Genomic DNA, 6872 nt, shown 5'->3' with positions numbered 1-6872 from the left:
TGAGAGGTCTTTAGGGAAGGGACATGGGGCCATACTCCACATTCCCACCAGGGTTAGGCTGGGATTATGAGGAGGTGGGGGCAAGGGAGGGGTCCAATAAGCTTGGGTTAACTGGGGGCTGCAAGAAAGGAGGGAGGGGTTGGGGGCAGATTGGGTGGGAGCAGGGCAGCAATGTTAGCGTAACCCTTCTATTAATGCCAGATGCCTGCCAGAAAGGCCGGGTTCAACTCTTGTGGGGTTTTCCTGTCAAGGATACAACCAGCTGGCTCGAGCCCCCACCCAGTGGCCTGGAACAATTTCACCCCCGTGCTGGGTGCCTGTAAGGCAGTTCTCCCGCCACCTCACTAGCACAGAGTCTGAGATAGAAATGGCTTGTTTAATGACCATAACCTACCCCAGGTTACAGTGACAGATGCAGTGTATCTAAGCAAAGAAGAGACAAACCCCCTTCACCCAGATCCCATCCCCACATGCAGTAGAACCCAGTCTCTTGCTGGGGTCTTGGTCCTTTACCCCACACACGGTTACAGGATGTACCTTCTGCCATGCAGTCCTGAACCCAGAGTCCACAGATATATCACAAGGGCAGTACTAGCTGTTCACTTGTCTGCAGCCTCCCTTTGCTGCCACCAGTCATAGCCTTCTGCTCCTCCTACCAACCATCCTCCATCATGATCCACCCAGCCCCACTGCTTGGAACTGCTCTTAGACAGAACCATGCAATTTCTGCTCTGTGTGGCCTCAGCTGCCACTCTATGATTTTAGGTCCAGGTATCTTTTACATAGGCTTTCACAAACACCTGAGCAGCCAAATCTATTTTTTAACAGGTGCAGAGAATAAGTGTAATCAGGCTTATAACTATAGAGACAAAACAAACACAGGAACATAACAATCAACAAACCTGCCCAACCAACATCCCTTTTTTTTTTCTCCCAATGCTTTAATCCAGGGAGTCCTGTGTAATCAATGTCTTCTACAGCTATGGCGACTGCCCTGTCCCCCACAACAACCCAGAGCATTGGTGAGATCTCACAACTCCCACATTAAGTGTCAGCTTAAATTGTGATTTTACAACTACATGTTTACAATAGACCAAATCTCATGGCTTACTTGCTACCCATTAGGCTTTGCCTGAAAAGGTATCACACATGCACACCTTTGCATTCTCATGCAAATGATCACTGGGAGACACGTCCCTCCCAGCCTTCAGCACCATTGCGTTCCTTCTGCCACATTCCCTACATTAGGGACTGTGGGCGGATGTGTGGGGAGAGCTGTGGGACACTGTGGAGGACATGTTGGGCAGGGGCTGTAGAAGTGGCTGGTGAGAGAGTGGGCAGCTGGGCCAGCTGGGTGGTCACAGCCTGTGTGAGGGTGTCCAGACAGCCTGTTATCCATTTGGGCTCCATCTGACCTGGTGGTATCCCAGGTGGGTCCCAGGAGGCTGTTCAGCTCCTGGAGGTGGGGCAGATGGTGGCCGCATCATGGGCTTGGCAGAAGACATGCCACAGTTCCTTCATTTTGCTCCATCGTTGGTCTGCTTTGCAGGTGGGGTGTCCCTTGGAGCTCAGGCCAGTCAAGAGGTGCCTGAAAACTGCAGCATCCTGGCACCAGCTTGTCATGTGGAGCAGTAGCTCCTCATCCCCTCAGAGCACCAGAATTCCTTGGCCTTGGCCTCACTCCTGGCTGGGTTTCTGAAACCCCTCAGATGGGTGGAAGGTGTAGGGTGCGAGAAGAGTTTGTAACGGTCTTATGAGAGCAGATCGACCCCTCTGTGAATTCTCAGAAGAATCTAAACAGACCAGTCTGTGCAAGGTGAAAGCTGCAAACTGCCATGGGAACAGCTGCAGAACAAACCGCGCTTGCCAAGATTTTAAGGCTACGCTGGCAGTAGGCCACAAGAGATAGTGATAAGAAATGCATAGGCAATGTTAGGCAATCTTATGTTAATGAGCTCAGCTTTATCAGCTAGTGTTAGGAGGCCTGTTATAGAGCCTCTCCCCGAGCGAAGTTCCGACGCGTCGGGTTTCCCCACTGGTGACTGCGGCGTCTCCGGGGCTCCCCGTCGCGGGTGTCACGCGCTTTCAATAAACCAAATATAGCACTCGCCTTCTGGGTGCAGCCTCGTCTCTGGGGAACCCGAGCCTGGGTGGCTACAATTGGCGCAGCGAGCAGGGTTCTCCAGGTACGATGCCTTTTTGGTTGAAAGCGGGGGAGGCAGGGAAGCCAGCGCTGTCCCTGCAGCGCATAACAGGATAGCCCTCGACGGAGCGATGGGGGCTGGTAGCGCGGATGGTGGCCTGTTGGGCAGCCCCAGCGGACTGTCCGGAGTTGCAGGAGGTGGCAGGCATGATGCCAGTACAGCTACCTTCAACCCAGATGACAGCATGGCACCTCAACTCCTTGTCATCTTCCTGACTACCTCGCTGACCTCTGCCACACCTAAGCATCTCCTCAGGAATGCCATCCAGTCTATCGTCTCCACTGCTGGTGCCACGGATTGCTGGATGCGTACCCTGCTGAACTCCTCTGCCAGATTGGGAATTGAGTTTGTCCCTCTGAACCTGAATGATTGGTGGGACAAGAGCAACATCTTCTGGTGGGGACCAGTCTGGTTTGATGACAGCAACATCCACTCCTACCTTCGCTGCGGCCCCTGGGGTTCATGCTGCGATAGGGTAAGCCCCTACCTGGATAAGGAATCTGGAAGTTCTGGTTCTGGTTCTGGTTTTGTTATCGTACCCTGTAACAGGATGAGGCTTGCTGGAATTTGAGTCCTTGACAACCTTGTCGTCCCGGGTGCTGGGAGGGTGGAACTGAGTGTCTTGCTTGTAATTCCTCGGAGTGGAAGCCATCATGTGCGAGGAAGCTCCAAGGTTAGGCTGGGCCCTTCTGTCCCGTCCTCCTAGCCAAGCTGGTGGGGGTAGAAGTAACTGGTTTGAACTTTCTGGATTAGACCATAATTCCCATCTGCCTTCCTGTCTAATTGTTCTCTGTGTGAGTGTCAGCAAGGGATGGGGTGGGTCACGGATACCTCTGAGCGTGCACATATGGGCATGGCCCAAGCAGCTACCCACTTCAAGTGGAAACACTACTTACAGCAGTGCATGCGCTTGGGAGCCCCCACACTTACTGTTCCACACACCCTTCTCCTGGGAACCATTATTTTTAACTTTGCTTTCACTGCTCTCATATGCTGTTGTCAAGTCTGTTCCACAGGTGCACACTGTGTTGCCAGAAGAGCATCAACCACCTCACTGGATTCCTGCTAGCCTCGGCGTTCACAAAGGGGTCGCGGGGAGGAGTGTAGGGTGCGAGAAGAGTTTGTAACGGTCTCATGAGAGCAGATCGACCCCTCTGTGAATCCTCAGAAGAATCTAAACAGACCAGTCTGTGCAAGGTGAAAGCTGCAAACTGCCATGGGAACAGCTGCAGAACAAACCGCGCTTGCCAAGATTTCAAGGCTACGCTGGCAGTAGGCCACAAGAGATAGTGATAAGAAATGCATAGGCAATGTTAGGCAATCTTATGTTAATGAGCTCAGCTTTATCAGCTAGTGTTAGGAGGCCTGTTACAGAGCCTCTCCCCGAGCGAAGTTCCGACGCGTCGGGTTTCCCCACTGGTGACTGCGGCGTCTCCGGGGCTCCCCGTCGCGGGTGTCACGCGCTTTCAATAAACCAAATATAGCACTCGCCTTCTGGGTGCAGCCTCGTCTCTGGGGAACCCGAGCCTGGGTGGCTACAGAAGGGGAGGGTCTGGGGGATACAAGGCACCAGGTCATTGGCCATGGATTGCCACAGGATTGGTTTGGGGAGCCATAGAGTGCACTGGATGGTTTCCTGGTGGGAGCTTGTGCTGTCCGTGCTGCTAGCACCCTCTCAGCTTCAATCCATGGGGTTTCTGGGTCCCTGCATCTTTTAATGCAGCTGGAAACCCTTACCATAGAGCCCTGCTTGTGCTGGCAGAGGCATCTTCGCGTGACAGCCAGCCAGCACCATGGAGGACCCCTTCTTTCAGAAGAGCGATGTACAGCTCATCTCCATTCATTCTCTTTCAAAAGAGTCTTTCAGTGGAAGGGGCTCTTCCTGAAAGGGGAAGGGAGGAGGGATTTTGAAAGGAGCACCGTGTTCTTTCCAAATTCCTCTTGAATTTGCTCTATTGAAGCCCTATTGAAAGACTGTGTTCTGTGTGTAGATGCTCCACAGCATCCCTCAGAAGAGCCCCTCCTTTCAAAAACTATTGCAAAAGCACATGCTAGTCTTTGTCTATGCATCAGCAGGGTTTTTGAGGCAAAGTTGGGGCTATTTTGAAAAATCCCACAGGGCAGCTCCACACAAAATACTTTCCTCCCATGTTAAATGAGAAGTACACAGCACTTTCCCTGGCAGCTGTCTCCCTCTCCCAGATGAGGAAAAGCGCCTCTGCCAAAAGAGTCTTTCAGAAATAAGGCTGTGGCCACACCTGGCCAAAACTTCAAAATGTCCATGCTAATGGCCAAATCCAAGAATACTAATGAGTACCCCCCATATAGCTGTGCAGAGCCACACACGTTTGAAAGCCACACTTTACACGTGCTACAGCCAGAAGCGTGCGAATGCTAACAAGGTGCTAACCATTCAATTCAGTGCCTCATTAGTATTCTTTGATTTGGCCATTTGCATGACAATTTCAAGGTTTTGGCCAAGTGTGGCCACAGCCAGAATGTGGGTAGATGCCTCAGGGGCCCTTTTTCTGAAAACGTTGTCCTCATGGTGCTGGATTTTTCAGTCCCTGGCCCTTTCCTTCGTAAGAGTGGGGATTGTGCTGCCACTCTCCAGAGGAAGACCAGACCAGTTATTTTGAGCCCCTTTTTTGTGGCTCTGATTAGCATGGACGTGGCCCTCTGCAGTCGCTCAGAGATGAACCAATGCAGTGCTGGCCTCCATTAACCCCTTCCGACATAACAGCTCTCCTAGTGGGGCGAGGTACAAGGGCTTTAGTTGGAGGGAGGTACAAGGGCCCCAGTGGGGGAGAAGGAGGTACAATGCCCCTGGAGGGTGGGTAGACGTGCAATGGCTCCAGCATGGGAAGGAGGTAAGTTGTCCCCAGAGTGATGAGCTACAATGATCCCAGTGGGGGGAGGCACAAAGGCCCCAGCAGGGACGGAGGTACAATGGCCCCAGAGGCAGGGGGAGGGAGAGGTACTATGGTCCCTGTGAGGGAGGGAGGTACAATGGCCCCAGCAGGGGAGGGGTGGAACAGTGTCCCCAGCATGGTGAGCTACAATGGTCCCAGTGGGGGGGAGGTTCACTGGCCCCTGTGGGTGAAGGGGAAGGTTCAATAGCTCCAGGGAGGGAAAGGGGAGGTCCAATGGTCCCAGCTGAGGGAGGGGGAGGTACAATGGTCCCAGGGGAGGACAAGACCCACCCCCCGTGCCCCTAGTGTGTTGTTCTCAGACACCCCCGTGGGGCCGCTCTGTCCCTGAGTGGGGGGCTGCCCAGGGCCCTGCTGTGATGGCCAGACAGGATTGGGCTCTCCGCCAGCCAGGTCAGAGCAGGTCTGAGAGAGGAGAGAGAAAGTGAACAAGGAAAATGATTGACTTGTTCCCATCATATCAGAACTGGGGGCCACCAAATGACATGAATGAGCAGGAGGCGTAAAACAACTAACAGGAAGCTCTTCGCCCGGCACACAGCCGCCCCGCGGCTCTCCCTGCTGGGGGAGACTGGGACGGCCAGGGCTATAGCAGGGATAAAAAAGCTCGATCAGTTCATGGAGGTTCGGTCCAGGCTGGGAAGGAATGTTGTCCCTCGGCTCTGTCTGTCAGGGGCTGGGCATGGATGGCAGGAGAGAGATCGTGACCTGTCCACTTCACTCCCTCTGGGGCACCTGGTATTGACCACTGTTGGCAGACAGGATACTGGGCTGGCTGGACCTTTGGTCTGACCCAGTACGGTCGCTCTTAGGTTCTTATCCATGTGGGGCTCCCCTCACCCCACACGCTGCCAGCCGGAGTCTGCAGGCACTGCTGGGGAGCCAGTGAGAGTCAGACCCATGCCAGGAACCAACCACCGCCTGCCTCTGTCCACGGCACTGCCCAGGGTGTGGTCACTGACAGCCACTGCTGTGTCTGGTCAGGGAGCGAAATGAAATGAAATGAAAATGTTCTTCTATTTGCACCTTGTTGCAAAAATATTTTCTGAATTAGAAAGCTGTGATTATTCCGATTTTACATTGAACTTTCACCGGGCAGAATGATCCCCCTCCCCCACCATCTGCTGCCCCAGGGCCACAGTTCCCTCGAATGTTCCCTGGGGACATAGAATACATTTTGCTCTGGGCACCAAGGCCTGGGCAGATGTGCACCTCCAAGAGAAACACCGGCTGCTGCCTGTGGGGCTCTGCTAATTAGCCAGGCAGCACCTGCATCTCTCCTGAGCAGCCGCCCAAGCACACAGCTTCCAGGGACATTGCCAGGGCCGGGGCTGAGGACAGGGAGGGCAGCAAATGCACCAGCTGTCTGGCAGTGTTGGTTACCAGCCTCGGACCCCTGAGCGTTCACCAGTGTCTCTGGCCGTGAGAAAAATTAATCTTATAGCTGTGATGGCCGAGTGGTTAAGGTGTTGGACTTGAAATCCAATAGGGTTTCCCTGCGCAGGTTCAAATCCTGCTCACAGCGAGGGTTGTGTTTTAGACACATCCTGGAACCAGGACAATACAGCAGCACATACCCTGAGACACTGCCCAGGGGCTGTCTGTGACCAGTGTGTGCAAGAGGTCAGGGGAGTCTGTGCCTGGGGGAAATGCTGAACCTGGGGTGTGGTCACTTCTCTGGCTGCTGTTGGGCCCAGCCTGTCTCCTATGTCAGCCCAACAGTGAGATGCTCACTTGA

General features: G+C 53.8%; 1 non-coding gene across 1 annotated transcript; it reads left to right on the top strand.

Annotated features, from left to right (window-relative positions):
* The first annotated feature begins 6577 nt into the window (after window positions 1-6577).
* TRNAS-UGA (transfer RNA serine (anticodon UGA)) lies at window positions 6578-6659 on the top strand. The gene has a single exon. It is a non-coding gene; the product is annotated as a tRNA-Ser (tRNA).
* The last annotated feature ends 213 nt before the right edge of the window (window positions 6660-6872 follow it).

Source organism: Carettochelys insculpta, chromosome 7, assembly GCF_033958435.1.
Source record: "Carettochelys insculpta isolate YL-2023 chromosome 7, ASM3395843v1, whole genome shotgun sequence".
NCBI classification, from domain to species: domain Eukaryota; kingdom Metazoa; phylum Chordata; order Testudines; family Carettochelyidae; genus Carettochelys; species Carettochelys insculpta.
Note: the sequence above shows the minus strand (reverse complement) of the source record. Positions and strands in the feature narration are given on the sequence as shown.